Below are 17,588 nucleotides of genomic sequence, written 5' to 3'. Positions count from 1 at the left end.
CCCGGCGCCGCACAAACTTGCAGCGAAGTCCCGGGACCCCTCTCTTCAGAATGAGCTCTTCCAGCTCCACATGACTCTCTCCTCTTGGTGCTAAAGAAAGCGTTTAGCAACAAAAGGTGCTCTGATGTCAGGCTCTTTGCATGGAAATGAGCCACCGACGGGAGAACAAATCGCCTGTTGAAAGAGCATCCGCGCCGCCGTCTCCCGCCTGCACAAGTTTCCAATCGCGCTATTGACCGCAGCGGTGTTGGCCAGAAACTCGAGAAAGTTAATGTTTAAGGTCCTCCTGCCCAGAGTTCACAAGTAGCCAGTGGTCTGTACCCTCCACACCTCGCCCCTGGTGAAGTCAAACGACCTAAGGAATTACGACCCTGCCCGGCTCGGCCTGGGTGGAAACGCCAGTGTGAACGCCTGGGCACCAGCCACCGTGGGGATCGTTTTTTTTCTGATGGGGGACATTTTGGATGCCGGGTGACCGCCATGCCGCATCTTTCTGGGGGGGGGGGGGTCGGCTAATTAGGGGGAAATGAACTTTGGGTTTTCATGATCCACCTATATGCAGGAGAGACGGAAGTTCCAGTTCAAGGCTGGGTATTATGGTGGTAGCCAGTTAGCAGGACACACTAGGGACCCTGTGTGTGTTATTGCAAGGGCAAGATCCATGACCGATTTATTTTATGAGGGAAATAAGCCCCCGAGAGGTTTTCTCCTTTGGAGATTCTTTAAAAGCCACCTAGAGCCTTTGCCCTGGGAGGTACTTGTCACGTTGGATTTGGTGACTGATCACTTTGTGAAACAAGGTGAAGAAAACAAGAAACCTCCTCCCCCCAGATAAGAGCAAGTCTTAGAAATCTCCCTGCTATTTCCCTCTTATTTCTCAGAGTTCCCATCAACACAGATAGGCCAACAGACATCACTGGTACGTTCCATATATATATACATATATATATATTTATTTATTTATTTATATTTATTTATTTATATTTATTTATATATTTATATATATTTATTTATATTTCACATGGTTTCTTTATAAGCAAATCTTAATGACCATAATTTTGAAAGGAAACAGACAGAATGAGGAGAACATTATCCCCTGAAAGTAAAGAGAAAGAGCCCTGGGCCACAGTCACTATGAACTGTTTGGCGCCCTCCTGGACCCAGGCAGGAGTCAAGCTAGTGGGGGCTGTGAGATGCTGGGAGCTCAACCAGGGGTGGGCTTATTATTGCGATGTATCACATGCACAAAGACATCAGTCAATAAATGTTGGGTAAAGAGAAAATACCCTTGAGACTTGACTTTACTGGTATATTTAAGAATATGCCAGTATAGCCATGTGGGCCTTCCTTCAGTTCAAGAAAACACAAAGAACTGTGCCACTTATCCCACCTGAAGCATCTTGTTCTAGCCAAGTGACTAAGCAAGTAGTCTAGGTGGGGGCTGGTTTGGAGAGTGCTGACTCCTGAGCCCCGAAGATGATTCTTTCCTGTTGACTCATCAGAGACCTGGAGATGAAACACCTAAGTTTTCAGTGCCACAGAATCCCCAGCCCGGATGAAGCACTGCCCACACCAATTACCACCCACCTCTTGGGAGGTGATACTATGTTTCAGGGGCATCTAAAGATAGGTAGGGAGGTGCTCTTCCATAGCAGGACTTACACACCTGTAAATATAATTAAATGCGGTCAGCATTTTGGCACTCATAAAAATCAATCTACCCCCGATAACGAAGCTTCCTTTCCTGGTGCTCCCTCATAAATGGATAGGGAAATTAGATAAGTGATATATATGTTTTGGGGAGATGTTGATAACCACAATTTTGCTGTTACTTTAAGTAGGAGATTTTAAGTAGTCATTTTTCTACTTCTAGAACATGAATGAATATGTTGACCTTCTTTATAAATGCAGCCGAAACTCTCTGCTCATCAACTTCAGGAAGCATTTACCCGAAATGAATCTGATTCCTTCTAAATGGGAGTCTTTTTCTCCTTTAGTTAATGTCACTCTTCATTTCCAAAATTCCTCAGGGGCTTTTTAACAAAATAGAAAGGAATAATCATCAACATTATCATCTTCATCTTACTATTTCAGAGTCCCATTTGCAAAAGCTTTTTATGATAGAATTGTATCCCCAGAGGGTGAGAAAGGACTCTGGCGGTGATCTGGGTCAAATCCCCCATTTCATGGATGAAGAAATAGGCTCGAGAGAATTTCAATGATCAGTTCAAGAGAACACAACTGTGAAGCAGATTCAGTCAGTCAACTGGATTATTGGGAAGAACTCTCTCTTCTACAGTCAAAGATGTGTATCCAGGAAATGTACAGAAATCCGAATCCTTTCTTTTCCAGTCCCTATTGGGACTTTCCTCCAAATCACTGGCATTGTTAAGTTTTGGTGAGAGGATTCTAAGGAAAGACAGGGACCTAGAAGAGAATTCCCCAGCTGTCTAGCAGAGACCCAGAAATTGATTGCAAAATCAATTCTATGGTCCTGATCACCACTTATTGTAATGAATGAAAAGAAAATTATCAGAGTACATTTACTATGAGTGAATATTGATGATGCACCATGTTCTTAATCTCAATAAGTGTTATTCTTAAAAATAAATCTTAGTCATGTTGTCACACATCTGTTGTGATATGTGTTTGTACATGTGTATACACATGCACATATACGTGTCCATAATAACTGGCTTTGCAGCATGTGGTTCTTAATACGAGTCAGGATTACAAAGGTTTAAAAACTACTCGTCTAGAAGTTGCACATGTTGCCTGCAGTTTATTCGGGCACCCATTTCAACATAAGAAAGGTGACCACCCTATGGCTTGATGGTAAAGGTAGAGTTTGGTAGCTGGTAGCAGAAATGACAAATATCATGAGGTGAGAAGAGAGATGGCTTTGCATTTCCACCAAAGTTTCTGTTAGAGATTGGGCAAGTTATTTACCTCACCCATAATGGGGATCATTCCACCTATTTTGTGTGGTTGTTGAGAACTTATCTGTGGTCAGGCAGACAATAGAGCTCTATGAATTAGATTATTCTCAATCTCTTCCCACTTCTCCTTCTCTTGCCACTTCCTTCCATCTGCTTACGCAGAGAACGGATAGCTATAAGCAGGATGTCTCCCTACACTTAGACCTAAATCTCTTGGATCACTCAGGAGTAATTCCCAGTCCTAGAATGTAGCTGCTGAGTAGTAAACTTTGGAGTTTACTCATGACAGGGTGATCTGGATGATCAGGATTATTCTGTTTTGATAGTGAAGGTAGTAATAACAGTAATAAAAATAACACTTATTAAAAGTTGACTCGGTCAGTCATTGTTACTTGACATATTTATAATATTGAACCTGAACTTTAAGTGGAGTCTGTGATTTCTCACGCTCATCTGCTCAACCCTCTGTCAGGCTACCAACCCAGACACTTGCTTGATTTGATTCCTTCCCTACCCTTTTCATCACACACCTCAAAACCATGGCCAAGACCCTTTGTGGGTACTCCTTGTTTAAAAAAAAAAGAAAAAGATTTATTTATGCGTATAAGAACTGGTGTGTAGGCTAGAGGTACAGGGATTGAGAGGATTCACCAGAGACAGCGTGGGGAGTGGAACAGGCAGATGTTTCTGAAATACACTGCTGGGTGCACAGTGGGCGGGTCAGGACTGGCCTGCAGTGCCATGTGGGTCAGCTCCCTGGCCAGCTGGGGGTTTAACTCATTGCAATGGCTGGCAGCAGCTTGACTTTAACCCCTGTCTTTAACCCCTGCACCACCAGGGAGACCCTTTGAGTGTACTTTTTAAAATATATGCCTGTTTAAAATATATGTTAAATAAACCCACTTCTCTCCATCTCCCCTTTGTCTGTAACTGCCACCTTCACTCACAATACTTCCTCTAGATCAGTGCATCTCAAAGTGTGGCCCCAACAACCAAAGTTCTCACATTACCTAGGAATATGTTAGAAATGCAGACTCCTGGACCTGCGATGAACACCTTCTGAGTCAGACACTCTGGAAATGGGGCCAGGGACCTGTATTTTAATAAGTCTCCCTGGCAATTGTAATGTCTGAGTCATAGTGCTTGATACAGTACTTGATAGACGCTGCAACTCTGGGTTTATTAGAATAAAGTAAAGGGGCATGCTGTGAGGAAAATGTAAAGTTTTGAAATACAACCTATCGAAAAATAGTACCATAGATTTTTTTAAAATGGTAAAATGAGGCCCTCCTTGGTGGCGCAGCAGGTTAAAGCACTGAACTAAGAGGCTTAAGCCACTTCCGCGTGAGTTCGATTCCCGCCTGCCCCGGAGGTGACCACATGGCGAGGCAGACCTCTCCTGACCCGCCCGCTGCTCCCCTCAGCAGTGTACTTCGTCGATCTGCCTGTTCTGCTCCCCACTCTGTCCCTGGTGAATCCTCTCACCCTCCGCATAACTGGTCTGTACCCTAGTTCTCTATGAATAAATAAATCTTAAAAAAAAATTTAAAAAAATGGCAAAATGAAAATAAATAAGTATTAATTGGTAAAAACAATTGTCCTGAAATAAGTGAACTGGTAATTCTAAAATCAGATATTTAGAGACACTGATTTTAAAGCACAGATAATTAGATAGAGGAATTAAAGTGGATTATGCACAAGAATATCACATGCTGTAGGAACACAGCTTCATTTAAATACTCAGTTTTAAAGACAACACATTTTCTGTATATATGAGACTAAGCAGAGATTAGATCGGAAAGAGAATAAATTGTCCAGTTTATTTTTTACTATACTGTCTTTGAAACCGAGCAAGAAAATAGATAAGCTCATTTGCTTTTTGCCTACTGTCAGCAAGCCTCTCTGGCACTCCAGTCTGGGGCATTCCAGAAAGCCTGGGGGAAATGAACTTCAAGGAAAGACTAAAATGTTAAAACATTTTTCCACTTGACAATCCCAGTTTTTTTACATGTGCCTTAAAGGTAAGCCAGGTCCAAGCTCAGGCGTTACTTCTTTGAAAAGCCTCTTCATCGTGGAGTATTTGGTCAGAGAAGTGAGGAAAGCTAAGAGCAAACTAAAGAGAAATGAAAACAAAGTGAAGACAGCCAGAGCAGGCTGGGCAGAGAAGGTAAATTAGCTAGTGAGGATTCAAGGCTATAAATACTTTTCTCTGTAATCTCTTTTTCATTCTGATAAGCAATGTTACTAGCCTGGCCAGCTAGGGTTTCCTCTGTTTGGATGCAATGTAAACAGAAAGGCTCTGCTTGGGAATTGTTCTATCAGCACAATAGTACCCTGATCTGTACTTTATTTTACATAGTAGGGTCAGAGGAGATCAATTCTTAAGGCGCCCGGAATAATGAAATATGGCGATACGAGCTATTTAGGAATACCCATTATAGACGAGAAGTTAAAAAAAAAATCTAGGGGCCCTCCCTGGTGGCACAGCAGGTTAAAGCACAGCACTAAGAAACTAAAGCCATTTCTGCATGAATTCGATCCCCACCCGGGAGGTGACCCACATGGCGCGGCAGACCTCCCCTGACCCGCCCGCTGCTCCCCTCAGCAGTGTACTCTGTCGATCTGCCTGTTCTGTTCCCGGCTCTGCCTCTGGTGAATCCTTTCACTGCCCCTATACCCCAGTTCTGTATGCATAAATAAATAAATCTTTAAAAGAAAAAAAATCTGGGTGCGCTGCCAATACTGAACTCACAATATTTAAGCAAAGATTTCAACTCACCATAAAATTACTTCTGAAGGAAGCTGAGAGTAGTCTCTCCTGGAGAGCTGTGACGCTATGGGAGAGCAACAGGGAACGGAAGAGAAGAAAGGAAGCATGGAGAAGAAATGACCTTTGGAATCATCCTCCCAGTTATTTACCTTTTTAGCTTAGGAGGGTGGAAGAAAAGAAAAAAGAAAGCAATGTGTTAATAAGAGACCAGTGATCATGTTAAGTGTCTCCAAATAATGCCAAAAGGAAAAAAAAAAGGTTTAAAAAACACAGTTGCAAAGTATCCCCCAAATTGCTTCATCAGTCTTGTCTGTTCTAGGAGCTTTACCTGATGAGAATGCCTACTTGGCTGTCTCTGTGGTTCACACAAACTTGTGAAAAATAATTTTTCCCATTAAATTTAAAAGCTCCAGCTAAAACTGTTGCTCTGCTTCTGTGGGGACCCGCATGCCATGTGCACAGGACAATAGAATATCACTTACAAAGTGCATCTTGGTCACCACAGAGTATTACTATAATTTGATCAGAGCTGAAGCATTATCCAAATGACACAACAATAACAAAAAGTGGTTTATGATTAATGACGTTTGCCTATCTAGCTGAAAAAGGTCACCGAGTTGGGCACAGCATTCTGGGAATAATATGTGTTGACCCATTAAAATAAGAGAAAGTGGGATATTCTTTCACTGATCTTTTTTTATGATTTATTTTTATTTATTTATGCATACAAGAAATGGAGTGTAGGTCAGAGGTGCGGGGTTAGGAAGTGAGAAGATTCACCAGAGACTAAGTGGGGAGCAGAGAAGGCAGGTCTACAAAAATACACTGCTGAGGGGAGCAGTGGATGAGGGGGGAGGTCTGCTGTGCCTTGTGGGTCACTCCCTGGCCTGGGTTCAAGTCAGGCCGCAGCAGCTAGAGCACCACCGGGAAGGCCCAGTACTCATTTTTTAAAGAGTCACTTATTCACTATGGAACTGACTTGGGGAAGAAACACAAATCTTAGCTGCCCTGCCTCGTCTGACGTGAACTCCATGTGGCTCTGTGAATTCTGTTCCACATCTTTCATGGAGGAGCCAACATTTTGCATCAGCAGAAAGACTTTTGTACTAGTAAAATCTGTCTGCCAGCTAATAGAAAAAGATACTCCCACTCCTGGTCCTGAAATAGAAAAAATCCTGTTAAGTTTCCCTTAAGCTTTAACATTCTATCATTTTAGAGTCTCAGAAGCATGTGTCTTCCTTGTCACGCAATCTGACTCTTTTCTCTTCATGTATAGGAAGTCTTACATCTCCCCCCAGTCATTCAAGGCCATTTTCCTCACTTGGGTACTTTCTTTGAAATTGCATTTCCTGTGACACACACACACACACACACACACACAAAGACTCAGTTATCTCAGTTTTTCTGAGCTGCTTATATAATTGAAGATATAAATAAATGAACTTGGAGAGAGCACCATGGGATGGCTCAACGAGCTTGTCATAAATGGAGACAGAAGTTTTAGGGACGAGACATGGGAGTCCCGGCTGCTTCTTTAGAGAAGCCCATAGCTTCTTTGCCCTGCTTCCATGGTTAATGCTGACCTAAACTATGTTTGAAATCCAAAGAAATATTAATATGAGTAATCAGGCTAGCGATTTTCTGCACCATTTCCCTCTCAAGAAATATACGTATTTTTAAAGGAATATAAAAATGAATATTTCCTATTCCTTATAAGTGAAACAATTAGCTGCTAGTTATTCTTTATCTAATGAATGTTCTCAAAATCAGATGATGTTGATTCCAACAGCAAAGAGACACTTAACAAAGGACCCTTGTTCTAGAAATGAGGTCATCTGAACAGTCTATCCATTAAGAAAAAGCCTATTTTACTTTCAGGGGTCACCTATTGGGGCAGGAAATCCATCTTTCAGCCAGTGGACTAACATCTGGCCTAAGTCTTCTGGGCCCAAATGTCAATTTCCTGTTCTAAATAGAACACACATGAAAAAAATAAATGGAAAATACAAATCTCCATTTGCTGAAGATTTTTTAACAGTAGCTTAAATATGATTAGAATGCTTCAAAAAAAGAACTACTTTTTAGAGATCAAACAAACAAAAACAGTAAAATACCAGCATGAACATTTTCTTTCTGGAATAACTACTAAACGGTGCAATGAAAAGACAACACTAAATATTAGCAAACAGAGAAATAGTCATTCAGTGCTAAGTCCATAGATCAATCTACTTTCAGCTAGACAACTTATAGACAACAATTCCGGACAATTCTTCCCAGGTTGGGATGTATTTCTTTGATGAGAGAGAGTACAGAAATTTTAGTAAATAGGTTAACAGGATAAAAATAGAGAAATGGAAGGTTCCTTAGTCTACACAAGAAAATAATCGTCTAAGAGATAGCTTAAACTGCCTTACATGTCCTGTGTTATTCTACCAAGCCATACGAATTGTAGCACTTTTTGAGACTATTCCATAATTTTAACTTGTCTTTCACTTACTGACTCAAATTAGACAGATTTTGTTGCACCCATTCACCTCATTCATTTATTCATGCATCGTGTAGCAAATATTGGATGTCAATTTTGTCTGATATTGTGTTAGGTAACAACAAATGACCAACTTGCTTTTCAGGAATATCTAATCTAATGAAAGGGAGACAAAAAGTAATTAGTAAGTATATACAACAAGGAAGTACTCAGAGGAGAGGATGATGTAGAGGCAAGAATTCACCAAGGTGACACCTGTTAATGATTTGAAGGCCACACAATTCACCAGTCAGTCAAGGAAGTAAAAGAAAGGGCATTCCAAGCAGAAGGAAAATCTTGGAGAATGTAAACAACATGCAAAGCCCTTTTGTGGAGGGTGATAGAGGTTAAGGCCATGATTTAGGTTCCACTAGTTTAATATATGTACATAAGGGGACTTCCCTGGTGGTGCAGTGGGTTAAAGCACAGCACTGAGAAGCTAAAGCCACTTCAAAAAGAGTTCAATCCCCACCCCACAGGTGACCCACAGGGTACTGCAGACCTCTCCTGGTTTGCCCGCTGCTCCCCTCAGCAGTGTACTTCATTAGTCTGCCTATTCTGCTCCCCACTCTGTCTCTGGTGAAGCCTCTCATTGCCCCTGTGCTTCTGGCCTGTACCCCAGTTCTGTATGCATAAATGAATAAATCTTTAAACAATATATATGTGGGGCCCTCCCCGGTGGCGCAGCGGGTTAAAGCACTGCACTAAGAAGCTGAAACCGCTTCCGCATGAGTTTGATTCCTGCCTGCCCCAGAGGTGACCACATGGCGCGGCAGACCTCTCCTGACCCGCCCGCTGCTCCCCTCAGCAGTGTACTTCGTCAGTCTGCTGTTCTGCTCCCCACTCTTTCTTTGGTGAAGTCTTTCGCCACTCCTGAGTCTCTGGCCTGTACCCAAGTTCTGTATGCACAAATAAATAAATCTTTAAAAAATATATAAGACTTGGGCTTATTGTTGGGGAGACTCGGTGCACAGGTGGCCTACAAGGCCGGAAGCACAAGCATCAGGGTTGTGTGGCATGGCTTCCTTGTTTGGGTACTGACCACATGGTTTGCAGACCCAGGGGGCCTTCCATCCTAGTTTTTCTATGATGTCAATACTGAAAATCCTGCATTATGGAAAATCCCTTACACCCAGCCTAACTGTAATCGTTAATTATGCTATAAAAACTTCAGTTTGAAAGCTCTGTCAAGAGTCTATTTTGTCAGTCTTCCCCAATTACTTCTTTTTTAAAAAGATTTATTTATGTATGCATGCAGAAGTGGAGTACAGGCCAGAGGTGCAGGGGTGGTGAGAGGATTCACCAGAGACAGAGTGAGGAGCAGAACAGGCAGACTGACTGAAACCTACTGCTGAGGGGCGCAGTGGGTCGGCCACGGGAAGTCTGCTGCGCCATGTGGGTCACTTCCCAGGCCGGGGAGGAAACTCAGCTGAAGTGGCTGCTGCTGGGGATCCAACTGGTGCTGCATTGGCTGCGGAGAACCTCACAGTGCTGTGCTTTAACCCCTTGCACCACCAGAGAGGCCCAGCCCTCTTCCTTTTAACTGTCATCCAATGAGATGTCCCAAACTGTGAGATTTGTCCCTCCAAGGCATCTCAATAAAACCCATTTTTTTTTCCTCTTACAACCTCACTTCACTGTAATTGCTTACTAACTGTCTCCAGGTTTAACTGCAGGTTTCTATGAAGGTACCAGGGATGCCTTAGTCACTGTGAATACTCCAGTGATGAGTGCTACAGCTGCCACACCAAAGGTTTTCCAGAAGTATTTGTAAAGAGAGTCCCAACAGAGATAGCACAGACCAGCTAATGTCAAATGTAGTCCCACATTCGTCTCACTGTGACACTTTTCACCAATAGAGATATCCAGCCCCCTCTAGAACTCAATCAGAATCACTGGAGATGGAGCCTGGGTACCTTTATTTTTTATCTGCTTTACCAGTTGGGAATAGGAATACAAGGAACTGCTGGGATCACCTAACTCCCCATCCCAGGGTCTGGTGGATTCCAGTGCATGGAGCCACTGGACTGAGATTCTGAGAGGGAGACCCCATACAGGACCTCAGGACTGCAGGTTTTGAGATGCCAGCTTCTCCACACTCTCACTTCCACTGAAACAATTTTTTTGAAGATTTATTTATTTATGCATACAGAACTGTGGTACAGGCCAGAGGTACAAGGATGGTGAGCGGCTTCACTAGAAACAGAGTGAGGAGCAGAACAGGCAGATTGCTGAGGGGAGCAGCAGGTGAAATAGGTCAGCTCCCTGGCCAGGGATTGAACTCATGCTACAGTGGCTTTGGACAACTTCAGAGTGCTGTGCTTTTAACCCTTTGCACCACCAGGGAGAGTCCTCCACTGCAACATTTTGCTAATAACATCACTGCTTTTCTTGAGATTGCTGTGTTTGACCCTTTCTCATCTGGTCACTGCTAGTTAAGAGTGAAGATGGTCTGGGCTGAAATCCCACTTCTGCTCTTTCTGAGCTCTGATAATTTGGGCAAGTTTACGTGTGCTCTACCTTAGTCTCTTGATCTTCAAAATGTGGGTAATAATAGCACCCAATTCATGGCATGGCCGTAAGCAGTAAATAAGCTAATTCACATAAAGATCTCAGACAATGCCTGGCATGTAAAAACTGTTCTATGCACATTAGCTGTACCTATTATTATTATTATTCCTCCCACACTTGGCACAGAGGTTGCAGAGATTAATAATGGGCACATACTACAGATACCTGTTGGTTCCTGCCTGGTCCCACACTGCTCTTGCAGCTCGATTTTGTGTGATGTTCCCACATGGAGTCACTCTGGGAGCCTCTCACCTACTTTCCTTATTTCCTACTTTTTGTTTTTCTGTTCTCTCAACCATTTATGTGTTCCTGAAGTAGTCCTGCCTTGTTTCCAGTCATAGAGATATAATTAACATAAAATCTTGTGTAAGTTTAAGGTATACTGAGGCAGTTATCTGTTGCAAAATGATTACCACAGCTGCATTAGCTAACACCTCCATCATGTCATGTAATTATCAATTCTTTTTTTGTGGTAAAAGCCATAAAAGATCTACTCTGTGTGCCTGTTCAAGTATAAGATACAGTGTGATTATCTATAGTCATCATGCTAATGTTAGAGACCCAGAATTTATTCATCCAGGGAGTTTGTGTCCTTTGACCCCATTGCTTTTCTTCCCCACAACCACTGTTTCCACAGTTTCCACAGTTTCCCTGGGTTCAGTTTTGGGGATTCCACCTATCAGTGTTATCACCCTGTGTTTGTCTGACTTACTTCCCGTAACAATGCTCTCAAGATCCATCCACATTGTTGTAAGTGGCAGGATTTCCTGTTTTCTCATGGTTGAAGAACTTTCCATTGTGCACACAGAGTGTGCATATCACATGTGTCACTTTTCTTTGCCCATTCATTGACTGACAGACAACTTGGTTGTTTGCATGTCCTGGTCAGGCGCACAGGCTGTCATGGATATGGGTGTGCAGATATGTCCTCCAGGTCCTGATTTCGTCTCCTTGGGGAGTATCCCCAGAAGCGCCACTCCTAGGGGCAATGGTAATTTTCCTTTCCATTCTTTTGAGAAGCCTCTATACCCGTGCTCATATTGGCTGCCGCCATTTACATTCCCAACAGCCATGCACAAGGACTTCCTTTTCTCGGGTATTTTTATATTTTGGAAGAGTCACCATTTATTAAGACGGGTGAGTACAGAATGAAATTCACTGGGGTGATGAGAATGGAAAACTGGGCAAGACAGACCTGGGAAGCACAGCATTAAGAGTGCAACATGGTGGGGCCCTCCCTCGTGGCGCAGTGGGTTAGAGCACAGTACTAAGAAGCTAAAGCCACTTCTGCATGAGTTTGATCCCGGCCTTCCCTGGAGGTGATCCACATGGCGGCAGACTTCTGACCTGCCCGCTGCTCCCCTCAGCAGTGTACTTCCATGATCTGCCTGTTCTGCTCCCCACTCTGTCTCTGGTGAATCCTCTCACTGCCCCTGTACCCCAGTTCTGTATGCATGCATGCATAAATAAATAAACAAACAAGCAAATAAATAGAGTGCAACATGGGGATGAGGCAATGTCTGAGTAAGAGTAGTCCCGCAGCTAGGGGAAGAACGAAGATGGTGTAAGGTCAAGGTGGGTGAGAACTGCAGGAAGATGTGGAGATCAGTATGGAAAAGCAGCTGCGGAATGACAACTGATACTTGGGGAGTGGAGGGGTGCTGGCTGGATTAGTGTCATTTCAGTGTCAGGGGAAGGAATAAAAACTAGATGGCAAGATTTTACTAAGAAGATCCTGAAGAAGAAGAATGAAGAGAAGGAATAATAAAAGGAGATGACTGATATTTAAAAAAAAAAATTACTTATGCATATAAGAACTGGGGTGTAAGCCAGAGGTGCGGGGAGTGGCAGGCAGGGTGGGCATGAAAGGATCCACCAGAGACAGAGTGGGAAACAGAACAGACAGATCTACTGAAATACACTGCTGAGGGGAGCAGTGGGTGAGACAGGAGAGGTCTGCTGCACCAGATGGGTCAGCTCCCCAGCCGGGAATTGAACTTGTGCTGCAGTGGCTGTGGATAGTGTCACAGTGCTGTGCTTTAACCCGCCATGTCACCTTCACTTGTACAGAGGCTGTAGTCTACCCTTCCCTGTAAGCATGTTTTTCCTCCCAATAGCACAAGAAAATGGATCATATTTGCACGCTGTAAGTAAGAACTTCATTCCAGTCACATTTCCCTGAAGTTGTACATAAACCAACTTCAATGAACTTCGGGATTTTCACAAAACCCTAACTCATGCACATCAGGCATTTCAGTTCCATGAATATTTTCTGAATTTCTAATCTATAAACATGGAGAATTTGAAAGCAAAGCACAGAATTTATCTCAAAGAGCTTAGTCTAAGGAGGGAGACCAACATATAAACAAAACCTCACAAGACAGTGAGGTAAGGGAATGTACATGAAGATCCTTGTGAATAGACACTGGGTGGTCATGACAGCCTGGAGGTATCATGGAAGACTTCCTGTAAGAGACTTTGTTAGAGTTAATATCTTCAAGGAAGACTCATAGAGGCTATGTTGATTTCAGGCTATGAGATCAATTGGAGCTAAGCTAGAAAGACATAAAGTAACATGTGCTGGAGAAATTTGAAACCCTCTGTTTTTGAATGTGCTAGAGAGAATGGCTGGTCTGAAGTTCAAGGTACAGTGTGCGCAGTCACATCACAATTTGGCTGCTATAAGTTAAGGAGGTTCAGTTTAACGTCTTAGCGCTCTGGGAAGAACATGTCCTTGATTTTGCAGCTTCCTAATTTCCTTTCTGGGAGGATAACTTTCATTTTACTTTTAAAGTCTACCATGTACTGCTCATAGTTCTTGGACGGAGCAGGCAATTCCACAGCCAACTATAATAGAATAACATGGAAAGTCATGGGCACGCTGGGGAGGGTGGGAGTAAAATTTGGAACATTTCACTAATGTGTGGGTCATACCTGCCCAAAAGCCATGCTGTTGTTTTCCTCTCTCTTTCCAATATTAGTATATGGGCCACCCCCCTTGGTATTTTCTAGCAGCAGTACCAATCAGTTTAATGCAGAGGATCTTGTCCCAGACCTCCCCACCATCTCTGTGATTTGAAATACTTTATTTTTTAATTTTTTTATTTGAGGTCGCTTTCATTTGTAACATTCTGTCATGTTAAAGTGTGTTTTTAGGTACAAAAATTGGCTTAGGGAATAAAGACTAAGGAAGTAAAGAGATGCTAAAATTGGGAAGCAGAAAATCCCTCCTACTAGACATTATTTATGTGACGAGCCAGCTAGACGATTAAAAAATGGCTTATGTGCGTATTCTTGATGTAACTAGCATGTTCTCCAATTCTCCATCTAGAAGTCAAACAGTAGTTCTATGAAGTGGCAATGGTACATGACTGATGTAAAGCAAATTTAATTATCAATTGATACAAGATTTAGAAATTTGGAAGAATGCATCAACATCCAAAATACTCCTCGTCTCTTACCTAGTATTTACATACCTGGGGAATTTATTGTAGTTAATTTCCAGAGAGAAGTTTTCTGTTTGGAAAGCAGCTCTGTGTCCAGAGGGTTCTTACCGCACTTTTTCTATTATTAAAATGTGGAAAGAAGCTTCACAGTCTGCAATAATGGTTCAACGGGGCCCTCCCTGGTGGCACAGTGGGTTAAAGCACAGCACTTTGAAGCTATTGCAGCCACTGCAGCATAAGTTCGATCCCTGGCCAGGGAGGTGACCCACATCGTGCAGCAGACCTAGCCTGTCTTGCCTGCTGCTCCCCTCAGCAGTGTATTTCAGTAGATCTGCTTGTTCTGCTCCCCACTCTATCTCTGGTGAATCCTTTCACCCCCTGCACCTCTGGCCTGTACCCCAGTTCTGTATGCATAAATAAATAAAATTTTTTAAATGGTTCAATAAATGATGATATTGAAAGAATAATAGCAACTGATTAAAATGTTCAGAACATGAAGATGATATTACAGAATAGGAAAATACCCTCTGGATGAGTAACTTAACCTCTGAAAAATTAGGAGCATCCACACATTCGAGAAGAAAACCTGCAAGTGTTCTGTGCCTTTATAGTTTTTGAATGAGCTGTGTTAGAGTGGTAGAATCTTGGGTATCTTTGAAAACATGTTCTATGTTGTCACTACGCTGGCTGATGAGAAACACAGTTCATGTTCATGAGTAGCATTTGTTCAGAGTTTACTGTGTATATAGATCCTATCCTATGCTACTGTTTCTCACCTTCTACAACATGCCTCCTGTTTTTCTACCTCCAGATTCAAGACTATGTGAAGTCAAACTCAATGCCAGTCAGACAAAGAAGTGCTTGAAGAGTTAGCCTGAGCAATGAATGAATGAATGAATGAATGAATGATTCTCTCAGTTGGTGATTGTGGCAGGGAATGAAGCCCAAGCTTCTACTGCCTTAGACGACAGGGTTTCTGGTATTGTTGTCTCAGCAGAACTTGTTAGGTCATTCGAAGTCCTAGACTTCCAGATTTCTATGTAAATAATTGTAAGCATTGAAAGGATTGAGTTTCTGAAGAGACAAGGAATGAGTTCTCAAAATCCAGTCCCAGAAAGCATAACCTTTTACATTTCTTAAGATTATTCTTGAATGCCTCCCTATGAAGCAACCAAATGTACTGTGAAAAGTCTCTATGTTGCAGCCTTTCTGTACAGGAGCAGGAATGCCAAACAGTACATGTTTGAGGAGCCTGCATAGATCCAGTATCCAATAAAAGCAAGCCAGAGCCATGGGGAGCCACATTAAAAAAAAAAGTGTTCTTAATATTTCCTTAAACCTCATTAATGGTAACAAATGCTCAGGAACCACTTCTTTTGATCCACCCATCGTATTTAACTTTCCTGGTTTTTCAGGTTTGATGATAAATTCAGTGTCACAGATTAACAACAGCCCTTTATTGGACAGACTTTTATCACTGGCCAGAGCATGCCCACGTTCTGTGAGGCCACTGGAATTGCTCATCGGCATCCAACAGAAAGCATTTAGCCTTTGGTCAGTAGCACAAGCAATTTTACCCTTGATTTTTCTTGTATTCAGAACCTACCTTCCTTACTATTCATCCTGAACTTTTCTAGTAAGAGACATTATTTTAGAAGCAGCTCTGTGCCTCTGGCTATTTCTCCTGATTCCCTCCCTTTCCAGCTAACTCAGAACAGAGTTCAGCGTCAGCTAGGTGCCATGTCTGATCACCATTATGCTCCTGGGAGCACAAATGGTAGTATTTTTAAGCACAGCCATCATTGGCGGTTCTAATTCAGTAGCTCCTTGACATAAAGAACCCCACTTTGATCTTTCAAACAAATACATGCTCAAGACACACACTTCCTCTCATAACTCTATAATCTCTCAATGTTGCCAGAGGTTGAACACCTGGGAAAGCAATCATAAATCCTACTTGACCTCACGTCAACATATGGTGACCCATTTCTCCTGCAACTATTTACATTTATGAAGAAAACCAGGAAGATATTTCATAAGCCAGTGACATTGAATGCTACTCAGTGTCTTGGTCTATAAAATAAAACGTCCAACTTTTAATGGTTACAAGAAGAAAATTAACTCTCCAAATGCTCACTGCCCAACATTTCCTGAACTTGTCCTAATCACAGGTGCATTCTGGTCAAGCCAATTCATCTGGGCTCTATGCCCTGAAGTGGGTGGTGAGCTGCTCAATGTTACTAACAGCGTGACATATATCTATGCCCTGTACCCACTTAATTTGTCCCTGGCTGGGCTACATGAACTTTTATTTGTGCTATTATCATCTTATCCTGTCTAGACTGAAAACAGCTAGAGAGCTGCTCCCTTCATATTAAGTAGATTCAAAGGAAAGAGGTGCAGGGGCTCTATACTGTCTACTCCAAGGACCAAGGAGCCCCCATGTAGCCTCTCCCCTCTAAAATGAGAGAAACCATAGAGTCCAACGCAGTTACTGCCAAAGGGAGAAAGCTAGATAAGAGTACAACTTGATTTAAATATAAATGTGTGGTCAGACTCCAATGATATATTTTAAGTAAACCCTGGGAAAATAGTGAAAATTTTAATTTCAGTAAGGCAGAAAGCATGTCCAGATCCTATTTTGATTCTTGTTGGAAAACACCGATGTGTCAGGAAGTGTCAGGAAGTGAGTGAGCTAAAGGATTACTGTATTGTTGGCGCTGTGAGGAGCATGAATTTACTCGGCCATGGCATCAGGACTTGGAAGGCAGCTAAGCTCAGGGGTGTGGCAAGCTCTGATTCGGAGATTTTTGATAGGACAAGAAATCTCCCATAACTCAGGTAGGAAATCCCTGACATTTAAGAAACTCTGAACACATACCCACACACAAAACTGATCAATTATTACCTGCATCGGAAACAAAATACAGTGATGCCAATGGCATTATGATGGAGTCTCCATCTATGGACAAGAATAGGCTACAGCACCTACTGGAGACACTCACACAGTGACCAAAAAAATCACCTGCGGATTCAATTCTCAGGACATATGCCTGACGTGACTACGCTGTCACTAATCCCAGCACCTAGTGTAGTGGTTGAGCACAAACTCTGAAATAGTCAAACCAAGGTCAACTCTCAACGAGTTCTAAGCCTCACTTTCTTCAACCAGAAAATGGGGCTAATGATGTGCCTAAGACATAATATTGAGGAGGGGAATAAGTATGTTTGCAATAAGTAAGTTAACACTGTGAGGGTGCTGAGTATATATGTTCAAGGAATATATATCAGTTATTTAATACACATTACTTAATATATATTTTATTTAATATATATGG

The sequence above is a fragment of the Condylura cristata genome, unplaced genomic scaffold (genome assembly GCF_000260355.1).
Source record: "Condylura cristata isolate star-nosed mole 26May11 unplaced genomic scaffold, ConCri1.0 scaffold00001, whole genome shotgun sequence".
Lineage (NCBI taxonomy): Eukaryota > Metazoa > Chordata > Mammalia > Eulipotyphla > Talpidae > Condylura > Condylura cristata.
Note: the sequence above shows the minus strand (reverse complement) of the source record.